General features: G+C 43.9%; 1 protein-coding gene across 3 annotated transcripts in view; it reads right to left on the bottom strand.

The window, feature by feature from the left end:
- The window catches only part of LOC143216518 (uncharacterized), a 75,767-nt gene extending 49,990 nt beyond the window's left edge, over positions 1-25,777 (bottom strand). Inside the window, exon 1 of one of the 3 annotated variants that reach the window (XM_076439648.1) lies at positions 25,097-25,777. The gene's annotated coding sequence lies outside the window, so the exon portion shown is untranslated. The remainder of the gene's footprint in view (positions 1-25,096) is intronic. The other 2 variants (XM_076439651.1, XM_076439653.1) reach the window with 2 other exon arrangements.
- Positions 25,778-26,627: the final 850 nt, after the last annotated feature.

Genomic DNA, 26,627 nt, shown 5'->3' with positions numbered 1-26,627 from the left:
GCAGGGCTAAAAGTACCGTTTTTACAGAAACATATGAAAAATTCACTAACTGGGAATCTCCAAGCAAAATAAAAATTGCTTCCATCAATTGCAAGCAACAGAAACCACCTAGAAACTTCCTTCTTTGAAAGGCGATCACCTGGTATTTTTAGAAAACTGTCGAAATCTACGAAATGACGTGTTAGACCACAAGACTCAGTCAAATAAAATGCTTTCGTTTTTTGGCAGTGGCAAGTGGACAGTCATCATGTAGATTAGGGTGGGGACTACCTGATTCGTCAGAAATCGTGGAAACCGGTGAATCAGTGGTGTCACGCCGGAAACGCCGATACTTTCACTGAGAGGAGCAGCCAGAACGAGCAGAGCGCGCGAAACGATCGTTCGGCGCGGGCACGCGTGGGCGGAAGTTACATATTAAAGTTACGTCGAAGCGGGACGGACAGGTGCACCGGTACACGCATTCTCCTTGCATTGTTCGTCGCGACCCGGTGCGTCTACCCAGCGGCGTCCTCGCCAACAAGGAACGGGTGTACCCACGCTTTATGCAAATCCGAGGATCGTGTACCGATCCGAGCGTGGCTGCACCGTTGCACGGGCACCGGGTCCTTCAGGGGGATGTAAATCGATAGAGACGTGCTCGAAGGAACATCGATGCGATTGATCGATTTTTTCGAGTACCGATTGGACGTGTGGATGGATTTGAAATTGATAGCTGGCAAATGCTTTGCAATTGGTGTGGCTTGGTGTGGATTATTTTTTGCTACATGGTGTCTCTAGAGCAGGCATGTCGACAAAAACTTTGAAACTGTTGATGACAATTTATAGGTTTTACACTCCAAATTCACCCTTTTGCAAGTCAATTTCACCTTTCTGTAAATCAATTTCCTCCGTTTGCAAATCAAATGGAATTTTTTACAAATAAAGTATTTTTAAGTAAGTTTTTGTAGAAAAATCAGATCAAATGTAAATTAATTGTTGACTTGCAGAAGAGTGAATTTGGAGTGCAAAACCTGCAAAACTGGAATTAATCGAAATGTTGTGATTCCACATTTCTATTATATTTACAATTATTTATCTGTCGACCGATTTCCCAATATGTTATGTGCAATTAGGCGTATTTCAGATATGTTCGGTAGCAGTGGTAGCACATATATGTGCGAACCACTATTTTCAACGATAATAAATAATAAAACTGCGGAGATGTCAAGATGAACAGACCAGCGTGTACAATCAATTTCAAAAATAATTACAGTTCAACAGATTCAACAAAATTTTGAAAATTTGATTACTGAAAAACATTGCCGAGTTTCTTCGAAACAAAAATGAAATAGTTTTATTCAAATAAACTTAAAAAAAACAACTTTTGTACGTATGTTATTTTATATGTGTAACAGCAATGTTAATCAAAAAGATGTGTTCCATTTTTATTTCGAGTCTGCTGTTTTCTATTGCGGCCCTCGAATTAATTCATAATACTTAATGAGGCCCTTGGTAGTAAAAGAGTTTGACATGCCTGCTCTAGAGAATATATTTGAGATTGGTAAGGTCTACTGCGGACCACCTCGAACTTCACAAATTATGTTTATCCACATTATGGACCCTTTAAAATTAAACATTTCCTCCGACCTAGAATAATTCCATTCTACATGATTTTTTTCATTTTATGGATATGAAATTGATATAATACCACATGCAATACTTAAATATTTAGTAATTTGTTAGATACCAACATACAATTTTTAGTAGTGCCGCAGAGTCACCACTCGAGTGCTAAGGGTTGAAATTAGATTATACTCGAAAGATCAATCCACCTTGATCGCTCAAGGATTACGTAGCCGGGCTCATGGTCTGGGTTCGGTTTGTTGGGACAGGACACGCAACAGCGTAGCGGTAGTGCCGACGAATCGCATAAATAACCGACGCCCTCGATCGGTACTCGCCGATCCCCCAATCAGCGTGGAACAGGAAGGAATCAGCGGAATATAGCCGAGGTCGTGGTCGTTATCGTTCCCTCTCGTTTACCGCTCTCCGAGAGAGCCGGATTAAAATTATTAATCTTTTGCGCGGCGCCTAATTGTTTGCCCGACGAATTTATCGCGGCGCGGCGGGTTGCCGAGGCGGATTTAATTGCGGCTCCTCTACCCCCTCTCCTCGACGCTAATTAAAGAAAGGTGCAGCCCCTATCTCCCGCGCGCGCTCTCTCTCTCTTTCTCTGCGCTCTTCTTCTCTCTTTCTTTACCTGCGCTGTGTTTCTGTCTTTCTTTCTCTCTCTTTTTCTGCGCTCTCTAAGCCGACGGACGCGTTGGCGTGCGTGCACGCGCGCGATACCATCGTCTAAACGGAACTAACGAGCGATCTGCTCTTAATACGCGGGCGAGCGAGCCTTCGGGGCCGTTTCGCAAGCGAAAAAGTGGAATCCCGCGAGTGGAGGCCGCGTAGCCTCTCGTCGTCGTTCACGGGCCCCGTGTGTCCATTCAGCGCCGATAATCGCCGTTATGCCTCCAACTTTCTCCAAATTAGCCGCAGAACGCCGCGCCGGCAGACGCTTGCTTGCTGGCTCGCATTAGATAGGGTTGCCGCCACCGTTTACCTTTTACTTTCGTGCCTATTGTTGGATGGGAGGAGACGCGCCGTGGAAACAACCAGGCACGCTCGCGTGTCTGGAAACGCCACGGGGAAAACCGACTCGGAAAATTGCCCGTCTCGAGAACGATCGGAAGCCGACGGGCTATTTTGCTCGTGATCGTGAAAATGAAAAGTTTCCTCCTTGGCGCCACACAGAGTCCTTTTCTGGACTCTCGCGAACTATTTTCACATGATACACATCGTTGGACAGTTTTCTGTCTTTTTAATGGACTAATTAGAAACCACACCTAGCTGTTTCATTTGCAATCGTGAAACTGAACATTTTTTAACTACGAACTACCCTTGACGATAAGATACTTACGTGAAGTAGATTTAAGAAATGATCATGGCTCAACAAATTCCCGAGACGTCGCGTGCCATTGTGGTTATATCCGCCGACTTTCTACAGAATTACCACGCGACGCGAACCGTTCAAGCTTCCGTTAGAGGGAAGTACATCGGCGGGGGTCACAAACGACCCAGTTTCCTCCGAAGATCGAGAAGAAAGCGATTTCGTGCAGGACACTCTCTCGCGTCGTACTAAACGTTTCCATGTCTGCCGAACAGGGTCATGGACCCTTATGGGAATGCTCACGAACACGCGCATACAGCTGGTGAAGAAATCATATGAATAAAACCATCGAGTCCGTCAGAGTCGTTTTCGCCTGTCCAATTACGTGTTTCTTCCTGTTGTTTATCCGGCTGGTTGTTTCGGTCGTTCTTCTCGCGCGGCGTAACAAATTAATACATTATTAATAAACGGCGCGCGGTCGGTCATCGTTTTATCGCGTTTTCTCATCGAGATCGCCGCGGATCGCATTCCGAGGCGTGTGTGCATGCGAAATATCATCGCGCGGTTAGAAAAATCGTTCCGGCAGACACGCGAGCTTTCACGAGAGTCGAATAATCGCGCTCGGAGGCCAGCTGGAAAAGGAGAAATCTTGGACGTCCTCCGGTCGTAATTAACGGAAAACATACTCGGTTTGCGTAATCGATTCGATGATCGATCGGAGGCGTCGTGACACGCCACTTTAGACAATCAATACTTCATTGTCAATATCCTGAAATGTTCAATATGTGTCATTAGAGATTTTCCATCCACGACACACTGAAATAATAAGAGTTTCAGTTGCCAGAAAAATTCCAGTGCAACTTGCCCGTTTTGTTGGGTGGAGAGGCGATTTTTTTGCACAACCGGAAGCAAGAGGTTGCCAGGAAGATCGCCAGAGAAATGCATTTCGCGAGGTGACGCGCGCGCGAGCATTCGCGCGACCTTTTTATGGCGAGCCTCGATTCCGGCTCGATCGACGTATATGGCGAAAAGAAAATACCGACGGAGGTGTTTCCGCGTATCGCCACACCTGTTTCCAGCGTACGGCCGCTTCCACGGATAGGATCGATCACCTATGACCTCGCCGAGCGATTCGTAAGCCCGTGGACACTTTATCGTCAATCGTTCAACGGCCGTCCGGCTCCTTTCTAACTGGGCGCATCGTTGCACTTGGCTACCACGTTGCTGGACAAGCCAGATAATTGCCGTTGATTAGCGCGGACAGAGATCCTTTTCGTAAGAGTGGCTCCGCGAAGAACAATCGTGGACTCGTTGCATACTATTGGCTTGTAATCCATGATTGCATAGTGCAGGTGTATCGAGGACATCGGGAAATGCGACCAGATTGAATGAATTTAATGGTGAGCATCTTTTGAGAGATAGTCTTGAAGATGATCAAGATAGCATAAAGTTATTTGTTTTGATCTAAAAGAAATTTTTTAAATATTAAAAAAAATATTTTATTAAAAATAAAATTGATTAACCCTTTGCTTTCTGACCTAGAATAATTCCATTGCCTAGAATAATTCCAATACTTAAATGTGTGTGTAGTAACTGATTAGATACGAACATATTTAATAATGGAAACAATATTGTGAATAATGGCACAGCAATTTAGTGGTGTGTCTGTGTCATTCCTCGACCGCTAAGGGGTTAACGTTGCTTATTGTTACCAAAAGCGAGCGGAGAACGAAAGAGTGGCTTTCGAAACAAACGGCTTAATTTGCGATTCTCCGGGGGTTAATTGGAATTTGCGGGGTCATGATGGAAGATTCGAAGCCGGACAGCAGACGGACCTAACAAACCAACTATGTAGAAAGTCCGAAGCGCGAGTTTCTCCCGGTGTCTCCCACAACGGATCAGAAAATCAGAGACGGCCGTCACACCGGTCACAGGTGACACAGAAAACAGTGTGGAAACCGGTGGATTTTCATCAGCCAACGAACGAAACCGCGGAGCTAATTTCCGGCACGTGATGAAAGATAATGTCCGAGTGCTCGATCGCGATCAAGATCACGGGCAGAGAAGCAGTTCGAACGGTGAAGATTACAAGGCTCGAGAACAACCGGCTATTCCGAGACGCCGACACACAAGAGAGTCGAGAAGAGAGGAGAGAGAGAGAGAGAGAGAGAGAGAGAAAAAGGAGGATAGTGAGGATAGCCGAGGATAGCCGAGGATATTGGAGGAGGAATCGCCGTGCCGGTATCGCCTGGGAATCATCGCGTGTCATTCGTTATCGGAAGCGTGTCATCTATCACGGGGCCTAGAGGTGCTGGCTTGCGATCGCCGATCCCCCGGTTCCTCGCCGGTTTAGACAAGCAAGATCGAGGACGACGGACGGAAAAGTCGACGGATCTCTCGTAAGAAGGTCGACGGGTGAACGCCACACGACATGGGCGTCGGTGATTGCTGTACAGAAGAATGGATCGTTGTGAAAAAAATCGATTCGATGCGCTAGACAGAAGAAACTGATGAGAAAAACATCCGATAAGAACAGAGAATCGATTGCAAAGAGGAATTGCAGCTTTTCATCGTTCTTTTTGAAACTCTCATTGAGAAATATCAATTTTCGAATTTCGTCGTCAATGAAAAAGGGTTGCAAGAAATTCCACTTCGAATTAGTGCGTAAAGTAATTTCTGCCGCGCAAGAAAGATCAGCGGAAGACGGAAAAAAGTCTAGCGGTAGAAAAGAAACAATGGAAGAAGCGAAACAATGGATGGAAAGATAGCAGTGAAAAAGGATCAAAGACCTCTGCTGGGAAGAAAAAGAAAATCAACGTGTAAGAAAAGAGGTCGGAAAAGGGAGGATTGGGAAAATAAAACGGAAGATCACTGGAAGAGTAGGCAATACTCAAGATCGTCGTTAAAAAAAGTGAAAAAATGTTCGGATCGCCGCTTCGTAGGTGGTTTCCGAGGCAAAACATCCGGGAATGGGATCGCGGAGTGATATTGGGTATTTGAATCGATGATTGGCAAGGCTGGCTCCTAAGTGGCGACCGTTTTGTCCCGGTAGAAATCTCGCGTGGCCATTTAGAGCAGGCTGCTCGTACCGGTAAAATTTATGGCGGGCGGTCTATAACTGTTAGAAAGGGTGTTTCCACGACGTACGATGCATTTTAATGGCGACAGGGGCCGGTTCGGCTAGATGTTACGCCACGAGAGTTATAGTGGCACGCCGCGTTTTCTCGCGCTGCGGGAATCATGCGATGATTCGTCACCGTGAGTCTCTCCATTCGGCTCTGAATTCATTCCCCCGGTGCGGCGCGGCATGGATCTTTTTTCCTTTTTCTTCTCTCTATCTCTGTCTCGTTCGCCAGAAGTTTCTATCCGCTTTTCGAATAGAAACTGCGAATAGAAACGCCGCTGGCGAATTCGCGTTGTTTGTCGAGATCCGCGGAAGAACCATTAAATTAATTAATTCCACTCGCTCTTTGAAAGACATCGACTGCTGCTGCTGCTGCTGCTGCTGCTGTTGCCCGGAATTATGGAAATTGATTTCCACCGAGCGCGAACGGCCTTTGAAACCGGGAGGATGAAACGTGCTGTGTTTGGTAAATTGGATGGTTGTGTAAACTCCGCTGTCGCGAATTAATTGGAGAAGTTGCTCCCTTTATTGATCGGTTCGTTTGGCAGATAGAAAAATTCGATACCGAATTCAGTCTGTATTGTGCGCAATTGCATTTCAGAGCCAAGCGATACTTGCTCGATGTCGTTGACCTTTCAACGGGGAATGACGAGTTAGCACGTCGTCGTTTCTGTTTGCTGTCAACTATTGAAAAGTTTTTATCTTCTTCTTAATTCGTGATAAAAAATGCGAATGTTCCTTCTTGAACACGGTTTGAATATGTTTGATTCGGAAGGGAGGCTCGGTTAACAATTTACCATTGATTTACGGTCGAAGAGACGTCAGCACTATATCATTAGAGCGCTCCTCTTTTTAGCGACGTTCTGATTATCGTTCTCGCGTGGATACTGCTCGTGTTTCGAATTTTTCAACGAACATCGATCCGCAGATCGGTGATATCTTGATCGAGGAACGGGGCCCCGGCGACAATGTAAACGATACGAGGAATCTCGCGGTCGGATCTACGATCGATAGGGACAAATGCACCGCGTCCGCTAGATCGTAAATTTATGAAGTAGCACGCCGATAATAATTGGAGTTATCACGATTGCGTTCGATCCATCGAGATCGGATACCTCCGTCGTAAATCGTTCGACGTGGGATCTCGCGGAACGAATCGATCTGCCTCGGAAACGATGATTTTACTGTTTGGTCTGTTCCTTTCTACGGGGCCCGTTTAAATACGGGGTCGGTGTCAACGCGGTGGACTGTGACTAGATAGGCATCTACATCTTTCAGCTCTGCTTCTGAGAAAGCAATCGACACGTTGCCATTATTTTTTGGTTCATTTCAAGTCCAATGTTATCGGTCGAGAAGACGACATTTGACGATTTTTTCGTTGAGATTGTAACTGTGATCTTAAAAATTGAATTATACGTAATGAGTGATTTTTCAATCGTGAACATTGGGGAAGTACAACAAGTAAAACGTAACGTAAGACGAATAACCACGATGCAGTTATTTTATAAATTAAAAAATTGAGTAACGTCCAAAATTGAGAAGACATGAGAAGAAGAGTACAATTACGTTATTTTCTACAGGGTGTCTCAAAATTAGGTCCGGAGCCGAAAATGGGAGGTTCCTGAGATCATTTCAAGCGACATTTTCCTTTGAAAAAATGTCGTCCGCGGCTTCGTTAACGAGTTATTAACGAAAAACACGGACCAATCAGAGCGCGAGCAAGACGCGTGCAGCCCGACGCGCCGGCAGCCGAGTGTCGGTGGCACGCCGCGATGTCGTAACGAACAAAAGTTTCTCGATGATGTGAATCCTCGCCAATTTCGATAAGCTTTGGATATGTTGTCAATACCATGATTCTGAACAACATTTCCCTTTACAGTTTCTGTCGATCGGCTTTAGTTTACGATATTATTGTAAAAATTTGTAATTGTAAATCGATCGATATACTATTTCCTATCCGATTTCGATAATCTTTGGATATGTTGTCAATACCATGATTCTGAACAACATTTCCCTTTACAGTTTCTGACGATCGGCTTTACTTTACGATATTATTGCAAAAATTTGTAATTGTAAATCGATCGATGTACATACTATCTCCTCGCCGATTTCGATAAGCTTTGGATATGTTGTCAAGACCATGATTCTGAACAACATTTCCCTTGACGGTTTTCGTCGGTCGGCTTTAGTTTACGATATTATTGTAAAAATTTGTAATTGTAAATCGATCGATGTACATACTATCTCCTCGCCGATTTCGATGAGATTTATTTCAAAGGAGAAAGATATTTAAAACATCGAATTTATAACATATTTCAAAGTCATCGAAATCGGTGAGGACCCACATCATCGGCAACTTTACCCGAACGATAGAAGAAGCACAAACTTATTGAATTAAAAACTCACTTATTCAGCCGTAAATCCATTTGACTACCACATATAACCATCACACTTTTACATAATTGTTGAACTCGTAGCACACTTTTATAACTCGTATCGATATCGAACGAAATTACTTACTCCGACGCGGAAAGAGTTCGATGCTCTTCGCGATGCCGCGCGAAACTGTGCTCTCCCAGCGTACAATGTATTCGATGAAGGCGTCGTTTAAAACAAATGAAATCGTTCCCAAGGAGATATTGATTTTTCGAGAATCATATGGCATTGATTTTTCGAGAATCATATGATTCTCGAAAACACCGATTCGAAGATTATGTAAAAGTGTGGTGGTTGTATGTGGTAGTCAAATGGATTTACGGCTGAATAAGTGAGTTTTTAATTCAATAAGTTTGTGCTTCTTCTATCGTTCGGGTAAAGTTGCCGATGATGTGGGTCCTCACCGATTTCGATGACTTTGAAATATGTTATAAATTCGATGTTTTAAATATCTTTTTCCTTTGAAATGAAGCTCATCGACATCGGCGAGGAGATAGTATGTACATCGATCGATTTACAATTACAAATTTTTACAATAATATCGTAAACTAAAGCCGACCGACGAAAACTGTAAAGGGAAATATTGTTCAGAATCATGGTCTTGACAACATATCCAAAGCTTGTCGAAATTGGCGAGGATTCACATCATCGAGAAACTTTTGTTCGTTACGACATCGCGGCGTGCCACCGACACTCGGCTGCCGGCGCGCCGGGCTGCACGCGTCCAGCTCGCGCTCTGATTGGTCCGTGTTTTTCGTTAATAACTCGTTAACGAAGCCGCGGACGACATTTTTTCAAAGGAAAATGTCGCTTGAAATGATCTCAGGAACCTCCCATTTTCGGCTCCGGACCTAATTTTGAGACACCCTGTATAGTAGAAGATTGAAAACGAATTTCGAATAGATCATTGTGTTGGACGATCAAGGTAGATGCAAGGAACATTTAGGATAGGCGAAGCACCATGAAAATGGGCTGCAACGACCTGCATGCACGCGTGGCATCGTTGATGCAGCTCACGTTCGACGCCACGCAACACCGCAGCGATCGACTCGTATCACACGGGCCTTGATCCCGATCTTCGATCGCGATCTCGCGATCCAGCTTGCTACGGGGGGTAAAAGTGACCCACTTTGGTCCGTGCACGAGACCGGCATGCCTGCATGCGCGCATCACATTCATTTTTACAGGGTACCGCGTACGTTCGTCCACGCTTCAACCTTTCCGCATAAATTGCAATCCCTTTTTCCCTCGGATAATTCATTTTTAATCGATCCATCCATTGGAAAAATTGCTCTCAGCTGTCGTTTCCAAGGCGACAATTAAATCTTCTTTTATCATTTTGTCCGTATCCGTATCAACGATACATTCTATCGCACACCTTTAAACAAAAATCAATGTCCAAAAATTCATCGTGCGATTTTTCAATACAATTTTACCACGTTTATATTAGCTTGCCGAGTTGTCGATGTTGTCGTTGTATGCGTCAAATCTTGTAATCGAATTTTAAACCACTTCCCGATGAACTAGAGACTTGAAACTTTAAACATTGCTCTGAACTTAATGACAATGCAATATTAAAAAAGAAATTTAAAAAAAACTATGCGTCTAGGACGCATAGTAGTACGTCATCACGTTCAGTGATCCCCACTCCGCGCGCCAGCGCTTCCTACTCCACTACGAGTTCCCACTCTGACTCATTCCTACTTCACTGACCCACTTCGCACCGAAGGAGCTCAGTCAGTGTGGTGTTCCGTTCATTAAGTTCTATTTCAAACAATTTCGGACTCCATCAAGAGACGTTATCTCTCGGAGTCAACCTCTCATTCTATCTTGCGTATTTCCATATACATTGCGTTTTTATATCTTACTATTTCATACCAGTATTACTATATCTTGTGTTCCACTTAAAAAAGACTAAAAAGTAGAAAATAAGAGAATATATAAAGAAACTTTTTAAAAACCACGCTTATATTAAAATGCACTAAACAGGAGAAAATGCTTTTTTTAGGCATTAGTGACTCTAAATAAAACTGTGGAGCGCTAAACTATGTTGACGTAATCTTCATAGGCGCTCCAATGCCTAAAAAAATTATTTTCTCCTTTTTAGTGCATTTTAATATAAGCGTTGTTTTTTTATACGACCAGGATGTATCGAAAATCAACGGCGAACAACGAAAAGAAACATCCTCGACGAGCAAAATCGATTTCTAAACATAGACCGAGAATTTCGCAGGAATGTTGAATCGATACCGGCCACCCCCACATTGCGAATACCTACACGTGCATTTCTGCACACGTGTAGAAAACGAGCGAAACGGTTCTAACAAGCAGAACGCACGCGGGATCACCGAAGGCGTTTAGATCGTAATTTAGAACGATCGGCCGATTTGTTTGGAGACCGTTGTCCCACCCCCAAGGCAAATATTCGCGCATCTTCGAGGACCATAAATCAGAATCCGTGGACGGTCCGGTCGATCGGCGACGACTCGATGAATCAATGGAACGCTCTCGGCCCGTTATTACACGCGGCCGTATTAATGCCCGTGCGTTAACATCGGGGCCCATGCAAAACGCGTAATTACGCCGCAGCATTAACGATCCACCATTAATTCCACGCTGAAAATCGTCGGCCGTCGAGAGACCGGGGACGCCACCTAGAAACCGGCTTTCGATTGACACACATTCGGACCCCGTCTGCAACCGAGCTCGCTAATTGTTTCCTGCGTGACGGAGCTCACTGAAACCACCAAAAATTATACTTATTTACCGAAAGTATTCTTTCTTATTTATTTAACACATTCACTGTCCCGTGTACCACACAGCGTGTAGCATAAAAGAGAACTGTTTCGAAAGTGGACCGACTTTGTTTGAGAAGTCAGAAGAATTAGTTTATTAGCGGAAAAAGTGTGTACTAGTTCTATATATCCGGAAATTTTCATTGAAATAGTTTAGCCATGCTATAAGCTACTAAAGAGCCCGACATGCCAGCTGAGAGAACTGCTCGTCACCAAAAAATCCCGGTGAGGCGTGTACCTGCGTTCCCGAAAATTCTTATCTTCGTTCAGCGATCTTCGACGCTTTCGGATCGGTGGAACGGTATCCTCGGAAAAATTCCGCGCCGTTAACTATCAATTCCGGACATTTTACGCGCTAGCCGCGAAATTAACGATCCGCGGCCGGCGATTTTTTCACCGTGGTAAAGCCCGATGGGGCCCGGGGCCGTGTAATCGTGCGCTCTCGGTGGTTTATCGCGGCGATTTTCGTTGGTGGGCCCCTTCGGGACTACAATCGGGGCCCGACACACTCGGAATCGCTCACGGAAGATTCAACCGGTTCGTCGGATTCGTTTTTTTAACCATGTTCCTCAGGCTGTGTGCGCACAGGATCACTGGTTTAGTCTAATTAACCCGGCGCGCTCGCTGGCGCCAGCCTTTTACGCTTTTCTGTTGTCCTGCTCGCTTTGCTCGAGCTGAGCCGAGCCGAGACGATTCGTTACAGTTAGACGCGTTGAAATATTATGCCGTTCGGGCGATGAGCTGCGTGCTTATGCCTCGTAATTGCGTCCTCTGGCGGACGCAATTTGTTTGGTCCGCGAGCATTTTTCTCCGCGGCCTTGCTCGGGCCTGCTCGAGCTTGGTCTTTATGGCACTATAGTTTGCTTTTACTGGCGAGCGGTTATTGTTTTCTTATTGATTTCTAGTTTTCCTGGGGTTTGCTCATGTCTCATGGGGAATTTAATATTTTCTTTTTGTGGATTATTGGGTTGCATTAGTTAGAACTAATGCAAATGTAAACTTGTTAATTAAGGATGTAGTCATTACCATTTTATACTATTGTAATCGTGTTGCCTGGCGGACGCAATTTGTTTGGTCCGCAAGCATTTTTCCTCGCGGACCTGCCCGGGCTTAGTCTTTATGGCACTATGCTATACTTTCATCGGCGAGCGGTTATTGTGTTCTTATTGATTTCTAGTTTTCCAGTGGATCGCTCGAGTCTCTTAGGGAAATTTGATATTTTCTTTTTGTAGATTATTGTGTTGCATTATAGTTGACTGCTAAACCAATGCAAATGTAAACTTGTTCATTAAGGATGTAGTTATTACCATTTTTTACCATTGTAATCGTGTTGCCTGGCGGACGCAATCTGTTTGGTCCGCGAGCATTTCTCCTCGCGGGTCTGCTCTGGCTTAGTCTTTATGGCATTATCCTATACTTGATTTCTTATTTGTTTCTAGTTCTCCAGTGCTTTTTGTTGAATGTGAGAGATATTATATATTTTTCAATGATCGCGGGCCTGTTTCGTTCGAGCACTGCCGCAACCACGATATTCATTTCCCCACGGGGAAGCGGCGCCATCTCTTTTTTTGTGAAGCGGTCTCCGGTGAAATCGGCGAGTTCAATTTATTGCCGTGTCGGTTTTAACGGGCTGCAACCATTGACCCTTTGCGGTCCCTCTGTCAGGTTGGTTACACTGTAAATAAAGGCCAGCCCGGTGGCAGTGCAGCGTGTACCGTAAAACAGGGTTACCGGCGTCGAGGCTTGGTAAACTGAACGAGTTAGTCTACCCACGTGGCTGCTTCCAGCCTAATTCCGACCTAACTCAAAGTGACAATCTACTGTAGAACTATCCACACATTAGCCTAATTCTTTTTAATTCAGATGGTCGTAACGAGATTGTATGTTTATCACGCTTATAATTTGGAACCTTTTGTGACACAACTGACTTGACCCAACCTACATCCTCCGAGGCTACCGAGTCACCAGACGACTGTTCAGCCTAATTTTTCCAGGCTCAGTAGATCACAATGAGATTCCCCGATAACAAGATCACCCGGTTAACGATTCAAGCTTGTTCTGCAGGGGAAAACCGAGCCCCATCGACCCAGATGACTGTTCAGCCTAATTTTTCCAGACCCAGTAGTTCACAATGAGATCCCCCGATAACAAGATCATCCGGTTAAAGATTCAAGCCTGTTCTGCAAGAGAAAACCGAGTCCCGTCGACCCAGACCTAACCCAAGCCCTATCGCTAAAAGGTTCGTCGGCTGGACGAGCGTGACTGTAACAACTAAAAATGGAGCGTGAAATGGCCCCGGGGCCTGGAACTCGGCCATTTCCCATGAAACGGATATATAACCGGGGGGCCTGAGGGCTCTGGGGGCCCCGTTCTGCTCTCGCAGGCTAATAACACGTTCATCATCGTGAATAATTAACATCTCGTCTGGCCGGGGCTGCCATCGCATCGCATCGCATCGCATCGCATCGCATTGCATCGCATCGTGTGTGCCAAGTGAAACGGGAGAGAGAGACATCGGGCTCGTGGGAAGGCACGGCCCCGAACGAGCCTCGCATTTTCACCTAAGCGCGCGATCCCTTCGCGATCGTGAACCGAACTCGAATCGCGACGGAGATCGTTCCTCGTTCCTTGATTGGCAGTTGCGTGAACAAGGTGTACAAGTAGCTGAAGAGAGGCCTCGCGGGAAATTCTCTCGGTCGCCTCGCACCTCGGGACTTTCCTTTTTTTTCCGAGATCCCCGGCACGACTGAAATTGAATGTTCAATTATTTCTTGTTCCGTTTGGTTCGGTTCGTGTCGGTGGCCACTTATATTATTAAGAGGTATGGTTACTGCAATAATGTCCGGAACGTGGATCACGAAACGAACACTTCGTTTGTAACCTTGTTTTTACCAATCTGTCGCACCGTGTGAGTTGTTTTCAAAGAATGCCTAGAATTAATGCGAAAATTGTAGGAATTCATTTGGTAATTAATTACCTACAGCATAGCTAGATCAATTTCCAATATTAGGTGCGATTCCGACCAAACACTGTCCAATAAATCGCCGTACAGATTAATATCAGGCACCGAGTTGCGCGTTTATCTCTTAATTTCTCTCCGGTATGGTAAACCCATTCGCTCATTCCCGGGATTAGTTCACGTTCACGGGGACGCTCCCCGATGGCTCATTTCTCTCGGTCATTTTTCATGGTTTACGAGCGGAAACGCGTCGAAAGACCGTCCCCGACGATATTACGATTCGATCGGACAGAGTATCATTTCCGGGCTCCATTTATTAGATCTTGTCAGCGAGCCGCGAGGGGAAAGAGAGTTTGCTGATCGATAAATTTTACCGATTGCCACGGGGAAACAGGGCCGCGATCGCTAATGACCGTATCGACGATGATCACTTATTCGAGTTGACGGAAAAATCGATACAATAGTGCTCGGTTAAATCCTCTTCTGGCTGAGAAAAGGTTAAGTTAAAAATAATGTAAATATTACAATTATGACTAACAAGACGATAAAGTATTAGGTGTACAGATAAGTTCTCGGCCTGAGAATAAAAACGGCTGTATTAAGTATTCGAACCGAAACATTGTTTTTCCGGTTGGTGGATTTTATAATACCAACCTAGTAGAGTAAATTACCCGACTAATAGTTTAACATAACTTCAAAATATTATTGTAACCACAATAAACAATATGAGTTACCAAAAGACGCATATTAGGCATTGTATGCTTTTCGCATATCAACTGAAAAAAACAGTTCCGAGGGTATGGAGATGATATGTGAGGTATTGCGACAAGATTCTGCATCTATCAGCACCATCAAGAAGTGGGTCCAAAAATTCCGGAGTGGAAATATCGAACTCGAACATGACGAGAGAGCAGGAGCGCCGAAGAAATTTCCTGATGAGGATTTGGAGCAATTACTCGAAGAAAATCCTTGCCAAATTAAAGCAGAGCTTGCTACTGGGTTAGGCGGAACGCAACGAAACGTTTCCATTCGGCTGAAAAGCTAGGAAAAATTCAAAAGCAGGGTCGCTGGGTTCCACACGTGCTGTCGGAAAGCATCAAATTGAGACCAGTGACGTTCTGGATTCGTTGGACTGGGAAGTTTCGTCACACCCGGCGTATTCACCAGATCTGGCTCCGTCAGATTATCACTTGTTCAGATCGCTACAACATCATTTGGTGGACACACACTTCCAAACAGTCGAAGAAGTCGAAAAATACCTCGCAGATTTCATTGAGTCAAAACCGCCGTCTTTTTTTCACCAGGCGATTCGTCGTCTGCCGGAAAAGTGGAAGAAGTGTGTAGAAGCAAATGGAGACTACTTTCCTGATTAAAACATACTTGTATTTTAAGTAAGAAAATATTGAATTTAACGAAAAAAAGACCGAGAACTTATTTGTACATTTATTACATTGTGGATAACAGGCAACCAAATAATAGGTTAGTGTGCAGTTGTTGTATAATGTTTGTTACGTGGAGATTGTTGTACAGATTCGAGGGCGTAGCTGACCCGTGTCAGTTTATGGTCTACGAGTATGGCTGTTTGGTTCCAGCAAGCGATCGATACCGAGCCCGTCCGATATAATCCTCATTGAAATTCCACGTCGGATGCTCGAAATTGCGCGTTGCACGCCGCACGCTGAATACTGGTGCAATTAGCGGTGCATCTGTTAATATCGTCGCTACCCGGCGAATTATGGCTAGCTAAGCCCCTTGGTAATTCGCTGTTTGTTAGACATTCCGCCAGTCGGTTTCAATTCGAACCACTTTCCCGCCTTTTTTACGGCTTAAAAACAGCGAGATTCGCTGATTTTATCGAAGCGATCGCGAAACGACTAATTAACAGCGAATGTTAAGTAGGTTAAAGTCTTTACGAGGAAGTAAAATCTTTTACAGTTGCGAATCTGCTTTGTGCAAAGTAGCGAAGTTATTTTCACTGCTCTACCGCCTTTGTTTCATTTTAATATGTTCAAGATACATTGAATTAACATTGCCGAAGTTGTACATTGGTCATAAAATGGTGAGAATGTGAATTACTTTATTATTTATATCGTCCATGTAATAAATTGCCGACGCAAAGTGATTTAAATTCAAACCACTATCCCGTCTTCTTCCGATTTTAAAACTAGTAAAGCAGACAATTTATGGAAGACTCCTAATTATATGAGAATAAATATGAAGGCAGTCATATAAAGTAGAATTATCAGTGCAATATTTTAAATAAAATAATTGGCATTCAAACCACGTTCCCGCCCTTTTCTGAATCTAATTTTGCAAAAACTAGTGGTCATTATTTAACCGTCACAAAATCGTTCATAACGTTGCAGAACATTTATTGACGCAAAAAGCATCATCAGTATTCTACGCGAAGAGAGAGTAATTTATCAAAATGAAAACTATTAAAACTGACATTATTGAAGCACGCCACACTATCTCAAAATAATTATAAAATCGTTCATAATGTTGGAGAACATTTATTGATGCAAGAAACACCGCCTACATAATATTTTATGTAAATTAATTTAAATTGTAACGACTTTCCCGTCTGCTTTGATTTTCAAAGTCGTGAAGAATGCGCAGCACGTTGGCCAACTTTATTAAATAGGCGTCTAATTACCCGAAAGTACTTATTAAATCGGTCAAAACATAGCACACTATTTATTACAGCAAGAGAGCATCGTCCTCACAGTCTTCTGCATAAAGTAATGTAAATTCGAACTAACTTTCCCGCCAGTTTCCGATTTGTAATCGTGGTGATAGCGAAAAACGGTGTCTAATTTGCACAGTACAGTAAAGAAACCTAATTACCCTGATTATTAGATCGATCAAACCGTAACCGAATATTTATCACAGCAAAAAACATCATCCACATAGCACTCTAAAGAAACTGTTTCCGATTTAAAATTGTAAAGGGGAAGACTAATTTCGTTAACGTAGTACGGAATGCTAATCACCGGAATATGGATATTAAATCAGTGAGAACCTAGCGGATTTATTTAGGAACATTATCAATCTAGCATTCTACAGGCCAGCAGTTCTAATAATATTCCAGGTGAATATTTAATGCTTCGGACTTGGCTCGGAGTTTCATTAAGTCCGCAATTGAATAACAACTTCGGCGTACTTGATTAAAACTCTTAACTTCGTTATACGCCGAACATTAAACCACGCTGCATGAACCAACGCGGCCGATCTAATTAACTTCGAAGGCACGAAGAAAACCTGGAATCCGATGGAACACGGAAACGACGAACGGAGAGGAATTTCGTGCTTCCGTCGCGTCGGCCGTGCTCGCAAACGATCTCAATCTCGCGCCGGATGTTTCCTGGAAGAAACACGTCATTTCCGATCGAGGAATCGAATCGCTTTGCAATTTCGCTCGATTCCTCGCGGATCTACCCGTTTCACGATGTAATTGACGACGATACTATGTACACGCCGCAGGATTCCTACGTGACAAACAACACACCACCGTTGCATTCTGCAGTCGCAACGAGTCCCCGCGTTGTTTACGTTGATGCCGGCACGGTCGTTAGGCTAACGATGTAATTGAACGTAAACTGCACCCTCGTTTCTCCCTGCACGCCCACTTCTCAACATTTTATTCCGCTCCTCCCTAATGCCCGGGAAATTGATTCTGAATGCCAAAGCCAATATGGCGGCCGCTCGAGGCTTCTTTTAAACGTTCGTTTACAACATTTTCGAAAAATTCGGGACCAAAAAATGACACTTTCTGCAACATTTTTCATTGAAGATCAGACACAGCACGGAGTGCAAACTGGATGACCGATCGCAGCAAATGATCCTTTCATGGATAATCTCTCAAAACAACCGTACACATTCGCATCAGCACGAACAATCCAGAATTCGATCATAATTCGAAACAGCAGCACCATGACCACAGCAAGATTCTCTTGAACGCGTGCATTAAGGTCGAAGACAGAGATTACGGTGAAATTGGTGGTCACCCAGTGAAATCCTTAATTACAAGGGGCACTCAATTTCACAAACTCATTTCACACGGTCTGCGAAAAATAACTCGAGAGAATTCTCTCGACGACAAGTCTTGTTCTGCCGATGCAATCGCGAATTGTAAGAATGTTTACACCACCGTTTAGATGACTTGAGTGTTTCATATGTTTATTTGTTATATATAATTTTATTGATTTATGCGGTTATATATAATTTTATTGATTTATGCTGTTATATAAATATAATTTTATTGATTTATGCGTTGCGTTAGTGCTTTTGTTAACAAATATATGTTACGTTCAGATTTTGTTAAATAAACAGTTCCCTGCGAGCGGGCAACAAATTACGACGTGTCGTGTCGAGTCTCCGAGCCTCCTTACAAATCTACTTTTGTAATCATCAATCTTGGAACTTCTTTTTTGATCTCGAGATGACATTGATTTCAGTTATAAACAGACCATCGAAAGCGCTCGTACACGTCGACGAACAGTTTCGTTTCGTTGGTTCTTTAGTGAAATTAGAAGAGTTCTTGTTCGATTTTTGAGACCTACATTTATCCAACCATGCAACCCCTAAATACTACACCTTCTATCAGAAACGAAGTGTCCGGTTTTGTAGATCTTCCCACAGGGAACGATTGAACAGATTTGTTAATTCAAGCACGTACCGCAACAAAAAAATCGCTCAAGATCTAAGAAAATTCAATCTTGCCACTTTTCTAAGGCAGCGCATACCACTTTCCGATCTCGATAGGTTCAGCGTTGAGTTGCGGTTTACGATCGCGATTCGCGATTTTGGGTCGATCGTCGGTGCATGGAGGATGATCGCAAGATCTTTTATGGTCGTGGGACCATGACGACGAAACGGTCTAACGGCTGTGTCGGGAACTGTCCCGGCGAAAGGGGCCGCGTGAAAGAAAGAGAGAATCGGAAGGAAATCCGTAGTGCGGCGTGTTGGCAAAAGTGGCTCTAATTTGTTCCGAATCGGCAATCCTTGCGAAACTGGAGCGGAATTGCGATGCTCAGGTGACCCTGGCGATTTCAGGCCGGTTCCGCGAACTTGAGGAAGGAAACCGCAACGAACAATCGCGAGGAGAGCGTCGTCGCGAGGGCGGCGGAGGCGTCCGGATGAAATTAACACCTGAAACTTTCGATGACAGGGAACTCGAACAGCTCGAGCGAGATATCCGGAGGAGGCGATCCGATCGCGCAAATCCATCGCAAACATCGGTATCGACGATCTCTTTCGATCGTTTTCAATCGGAGAACTCGGCCGACTGGCTTCGCCCTCTTTCTACGCCTGAACAAAAGGATTTCTCGGCGACGAGACGCGACACGGTGAAATTTAGAAAACGGAATCGATCGGTATCTCCTCCCGCGAGGAAACATGAGAATACAAGCTCGAGATTATCGTCTCGCGATCGTGGGATGAGCGAAAGTGGACAGCGAAACGCGGGCCTGACGACCGGATCCTCGAGGCTGGAGAAATTAGTTTTTTTTTTAGGAAACTAATAAAAAATTTACACGAGAACACATTTAAAAATCGATTCGAAATAGCCCATTACCTAACCTAACGTTGCCACCTCAAATATCTTTGTTGTTTTTAAAGATACGTCAAATGTCTGAAGGATAAAGTTGAATGGTTCAGTGGGGCTCACATGAAACTAAAAATATTTTTGTTTTTATGTGATTTTTTTAGAGATATCAATGTTACCTTCATTTTTTTTAAATGGAAGCACCCCTTTTTAAACACCTACAATGATGGTCCCGTTCATTAGGAATTCAGTGACTATAATTACCCATGCACGTATAAACTTTCTAAGTAGCTGCTAGCCCATATAACAGACACAGAACATTATTATTTTGCATTAACCATTAAAAATTCGCAGTCTACTAGTTAATCACTCACTAATTCTCGAAGCCCTTTATTTGTAGACTTCATACTTGGGCTTTACTAACAACAAAGGTATTTGAGGTGGCAACGTTAGGTGACTCACCCTGTATGTTTCCGGAAGAAATTGCAATTGATATCAAAGTAAATATAATATTGCTCCAACCAGCTAAAGGAATGCAGTGAATGTTGCAGGCCTCGCAAGCTTCCATTACAGATTATTACACATTATTGCTCACTACATTCAATAAAATTCGCAAACCCCAGCAGCACCGGTTGCACACGTAAGCTTAGTTCCATAATAACAAATTAATGTATTCGGTTCAAGATAATCCGATCAAGTGTAAAATAAACTTCTGTGCTCCCGGTTCTCTCTGTTACTAATGAAACAAGAATTTGCATAAGCATCCGCGGCAGTATACGACGATTATCGTCTGCTTGATTGCATCTCGGAACGATTACAAGATAAGTAGGCGATCGGGAGGAGAATAAGGACGACGCTGTTCTAACCTACTTAAGAAGACCGTGACAGTAAAATGACAAAAACATGGTTTCAGGTTGCGGCTACGCGATGGATATTAATTCAACGCGCATCGAGATCAATTATCTGATTGCAAACTGCTTGACAGCCTGATAAAAGGCGTACCCGGATCATTTTCGACCCACAATACAATTATTTATCATTCAGTCTGCTCGGTGGAGATTAATTTGCTTTGCCATACACTGTGTCCCGATTTTACTTTTTGCAACAGACCTCTTTTGCAATTCTCAATCCGCGAACGCTTCCCAAAAATAGTTGTACAAGCATCCTGTGATTCCACTTTAATTTCACCAATTCTATTTTATTGGTCACTTAATACTTTAGAGAAATTTAACGTTTCCATGATCGAATTTCGATGGTCACCGACACGTAGCCAGCAGACAGCCAGCATAATCAATGCAGTTGCACGTCGCACGAATGCATCGAATCGGGTCGATTCGATTTTCAAAACGAACGCGACCGGCCGGACGTGTGGCACTTTCACTGATCAGCCTGGCTCTCGGTCGCATCGTTCCTGCCATCTGGCTAGCGAGACGATGATTTTACAGTTAATTGCGGTAACACGCCACTTTCTCAGCGAGACATTTGAGAATGCTGTTAAGAAGATTGGACACTGTTAAGCGGCTCCCCTCTGGAGACGCCGCCGCCGCTTCAACCTCGAATAATCGGAGTGTAACATTATTGGCTACGATTTGACTCTCCTCGGAAGATTGCTAGTGAAAACGGCCTGTCTTGGTCAGACTGAGAAACGGCACTAATTTTGCGAATCATTACGCGGTGTGCATCTCTGCTCTTGTCTGTTATAAATTATTTGACACTGTGCATCTGAGCATGTACATTATGAATTATTAGTAGGACTGCGGATTTTATGCATTTATGACAAAAATGGGTATTTGCAATTTAAAGTAGTGGACATTTTAAAAATATTTAAGGTCATCAAAGTATTAGTTGCAGCTTAATAGGATAATTAAAAGAGGAATACGATTTTCATTTGGCTCCTGTGTCCTGCAATTTTATGCATTTATGACAAAAATGGGTATTTGCAATTTACAGTAGTGGACATTTTAAAAATATTTAAGGACATCAATGTATTAGTTTCAGCTTAATAGGATAATTAAAAGAAGAATACGATTTTCATTTGGCTCCTGTGTCTTGCAATTTTTTATTTAGCATAAAGATCTGCAGTCTAATTATAATTATTAGACACGATAAATCAGGGTGTGTCTACTGTAAATTGTTGGAATATACAAGAATATACAAGAATATACAAGAATATACGAGAATATACAAGAATATACTAGAATACACTAGAATGTACTGTGCACTTCATCATATTCTCGCAACTATAATTCGTTTGTTTGTACCTGTAGTAAAAGTAAGAAAGAACGGAATGAAATCCCTTTTCAATTTGCCACAATACAACCAGTTTTCCCGGCTGCGTCGGCATCCTGCGAGACTCGAAAATTGAAAACTACTCCTCGGTCGCGAATCGATTTCCAACGGCCACTTTTCCAGAGGCCAAGAGTCAATCTAGCTTGCCGTAGGATCGCATCGGCTGACAGGGGAAGAAAATCCAGCGACTCTCCCCTTTATCCCCGGCACTCAGAAAACTTTCAGAAGACTTCTCGCAACAATGCCTCCGAGGGGCGGACGACTTTCGAAAGTCTGTTTCTCCCCCGAAGAGTACTCCGGCGCACAACGTGACGCACAAAAGAGCCCCGGCTACAACAATACTGTCCGCGAAAGACTCGCAACTAAATTCTCCCTCCGTTTCCTCGATTACCTTCGTCCCTTCTTGCCCTGTTACATCAACTTCTCCAACCCCAACCTACCCCTCGACAGCCCTCGGGAAACTGAACAACGTTCTTGAATTAGCCGTCCGAGTCCTATTAATAAAGTTGCCGGCGTTAAAACCGTTTCCATCGGTTGATGAAACTACGCCAGCTGGATTTACTAGTCATTATTATTTCCAAGCTTAGCTTGCTCGATCGTGGGATCGTAAGATGCTCTTCGGAGTCCATAATTCGGTTTCCAACGTACTCAACGCATTCCGAAAAATTGGTATTCTTCCCCGAGAACCGATTCCACCGATTGAACAGGTGTCAACATGTAGTTACAGTGAACACGTGGCTTCCGTTCGCCAGAGGGGCTCTCAGAGTACACGATGTTCCGCCGTCGCGATCAGGAGAAAGTAACGGAGACAATAGATATTCATTGAACGCGTTTATGGACGGGTACACCGATCGCCGGCGATTTATCACCTGGCTCGAGTCATCGGACACTTTTCCGTCGCCTCGATCCGCATCGATCCACGATCTACAATTCTCAATTCCCCACAATTATAAAATTCTATCCTTCCGCGAATCGTCGCAATGAGACGGCTGCCTGCAATCCGCGCGACAACGCTGTTATCTCGTATTGATTTATAAAAAATTTTATAAAAAAAAAATTAAACCGACTTCGAAAACACGCACTAAAAAGTATGAAATAATTTCCATTTAATTTATGTGAATACACACGAACTTAAATACAATACAATCTTTTCGGAGGCGGCGCAAAATTGAAAATTTTCGACACTGGTAATTACGAAAATCCTTAAATTCTTCTACATGCTTTCACATATTAATATATCTTCTCTTCCCACCTACTGATTTCCAAGCCCACCATATTCCAATGAAATCATAATCAGCAACATCTGTCATTTGGAAAATTTTTAATTTCTGCGCCGCTTCCGAAAAGATTGTATTGTATTTAAGTTCGTGTGTATTCACATAAATTAAATGGAATTTATGTCATACTTTTTAGTGCGTTTTTTCGAAGTCGGTTTAATTTTTTTTTATAAAATTTTTTTTATTTCACACTTTTTATCTCTGTCAGCCGTCACATTACAAATCGTAATTTATAAATATCTGAAAGCCGCAATCGATAACGGTAACGCGCGCGACGTCGTAAAATTTTTTTAGCACGGGACCATCCCGGGAACATAATCTACAAGATGCAAAAGGTTTCGTTCCGATTGGTCCATCCATTTCGACGTAATCGGTGAACATACATAGAAAAAAAGCGAAAAAAAGGCACATACAGATCGAATTGAGTAACCTCCTCCTTTTTCGAAGTCGGTTAAAAATAAGTGATTCTCACGACTACGGTGTATTGAAAAAAAATGGATAAAAATCGTTAAAAATATATTAATATGCGGCTTAAAATCACAGGTTCCAATATTTGTTCAATTTTCCTTCGTAATCTTGGGAAATCTTGGGAAAACAGCTGTCTCAGTCGTGCGAGCGGATTATCGGTCATCAAGCTCGGCAGCAGGAGCAAATAAAAGTCGAGCGTCGAGAAATCCGTCCGAATGATCCGGGTGATTGAATCTGAATAACAGCTTCACGGAATAGGCGTGTAATTATGCGCGATCTTCGGTCACGTCTCCCTCGGGGCCCGCGATTCCCATTACTTAACGCTGAGGCCGTCCGATTTTTTGTTATTCGAGGGACGCGCGTGTACCGATTCACAGAAATTAAGTCACTTTCGTTTCGGGCCGGCGACCTGCATACTAATGACCGGTCGAGGAGATGTGCGGGTCGTCGAGTGACGCGCCGGACGTGTAATTTGTTTTATAACAGTCATCCCGATCCGTGTCAAACTCCGGAGAGGAAATTGCTCTGGGGTTCACAAACTCCGAAGCTGAGGATTCGGGGATACCTCGTTTCGATGCAGACAAACTCTGCTGACTGAGACTGCGAACGAGTCGCCGATTCGGAAGTCAAGTAGGTCGGCTACCTTTAAAAGTGTCCGCGAACAACGCCGCTAATAAACATTAAAATTGACTGATTTTTGCCCGAGCTACAGGTCGAGGTTTTTCGATTTATCAATATGATTCTGAATTTTTCTATGAACTTGAATGGGCCTGTCATGAAGTACCAGGTTCCATCTTTAATTTAAGCCCTGAAACATTTAAAAACTCCTACACGAGTAGATCGTAACATCGACTCGGAGCGAACCGAATAGTACAATAGAAAACCGGCTGAAATCTGAAAGCACACCCGTCGACCGAGGAACCAGCCTCGCCCGACCTACCGATCATGCGAGCAAGCGTTCGTTCCAAAAAGAGTGTGCGCGCGCGAGCCTCTAATTCAATTCACAATATCTCTCGAAGATTCGCGGCAGGATTTCCACGCAGGTAGAACAGAAAGAGCGATAGAGGGGCCCCGGAGCAAAATAACACATTCGACGAACAAAAACGACAGAAAGTGTGTGCGCGTGAGCAAGCGAGAACCTGTTGGCAGAGAGAAGTCGGCTGGCGGCTGCAGCCAGCAGCAACGGCAACGGTACGGCAGCGGCAGCCTCAGGACCGATCGAAGAGAGCTCGCCATTCTCGATCGGGCATCAAAAGAGCAAGGCCACCGTGCAAAAATCGACTCACCGATTTGAAGCAGCTCGTTCACTGTCTGTCGACCGTTCACCCCTCCTTCATTCTTCACCACTGATCACCTGGGTCCTCGCACAGGAAGCAAAAAACTGCGGTGGTCCCAACCGAGAAACCGACTAGAGACACTGTCGATCTTTTTCTTGCCCCGAGGATCACATGTGCCACTGAACTTCCTGAAGATCAAAATCCTCTTTTCTCTTTGAGACTCCACCCGGATCGTAGTCGAAAGAACCCAATCGATTCACCGGGGAATTCTCTGGTAAGCGATCGAGGACACTCGTTAACGCAGATCGAGGACACTCGGCTCGGACAATCGATATATATATAAATATATGTACGTATATAGATATATATATCTGTAGATCGATCTATCGTGGATCGACGCCGCGTTTGTAATCGTTTACACGGCGGAGGAGGTTGAATGGAGGAGGTCGATTCGATCGGCGCGGATGATAGTTCGATGAGAGGATAACGTCGCGCGCGCGCGCGTCCTCCGGCGATCGATTGATCGGGACGACGTTAGATCGCGAGAGATCCACGGAGGCAGAGGCCACGTCGGGCTCCACGTGCACGCGGTTCGACTACCGGTCGCGCTTTGAGGATCGGCTGATTGCGTCCAGCGTGGACGAGGAACTCGGCGAACAGCGCAGAGTAGGGAGCCGCGTGCTGCCAGCCGCTACTGCAGAAACCACGTGTCGTCTCCCGCCAGGAATACCGGAGTAATTTCACGCGGGCCGACACTCGACCCACCTGGACTATTGTCTTGCTCCTGGGCGGAGGTGTGGTGAGACTAATTCGGATGTTGCATTTTATCCATCACGCGATCAGCCCTTTCTGCTAAAAGTCTGAAAATAGGCGAATGGTGCTCGTCAAAACGTGATCGAAATCTACAGCTGCAGAAAATAAAGTTCAGTATCACTTCCTGCTTCTGCATGCTACCTCTATCCTTTTTTTTAGATTAAAGACCTGCGGAGTTGGGCATTAATCGATTAAAATTTTAATCATGATTGATTGATTAATGTGTACGATTAAAAAAAGATATCGAAAAATCGACGATTGATTCAACCGATTGATGAAGTTAATCGTCAATCGTTGATTAAAAAAAAATTGTATTACAGACCAAATAACAATACACCTAAACTCAGTTTACATTTTCTTCAGTATTCATATATGTATAGTTTTGATTCCGTATTTCATTTCGAAATTTCAGCAGTTAATCATTAATCAATTATCCGATTGACGATTACAATTGAAAGGAATGCAATCGTTAATCGCAATTAACGACTAAAGTAGAAATTTAATCGTTAACCGCAATTAACGATTAAACTAGGAGATTAATTGTTACTTGCGATTAACGATTGAAGTAGAAATTTATTCGTCAATCGTTGATTAAATTGCCCAACTCTGATTTATGTACACCCAGAAGGGGTAGTGTGGGGCTCGGGGGACACAGATGGTCGGTGTCCCCAATACCCACTAAAAAGACCACACGTCTAAGACCGAAGCCCTGTCCTCCCTCCACCTT

The sequence above is a fragment of the Lasioglossum baleicum genome, chromosome 15 (assembly GCF_051020765.1).
Source record: "Lasioglossum baleicum chromosome 15, iyLasBale1, whole genome shotgun sequence".
Lineage (NCBI taxonomy): Eukaryota > Metazoa > Arthropoda > Insecta > Hymenoptera > Halictidae > Lasioglossum > Lasioglossum baleicum.
The sequence above is the reverse complement of the archived record's forward strand: the minus strand, read 5'-3'. Positions and strand labels throughout refer to the sequence as shown.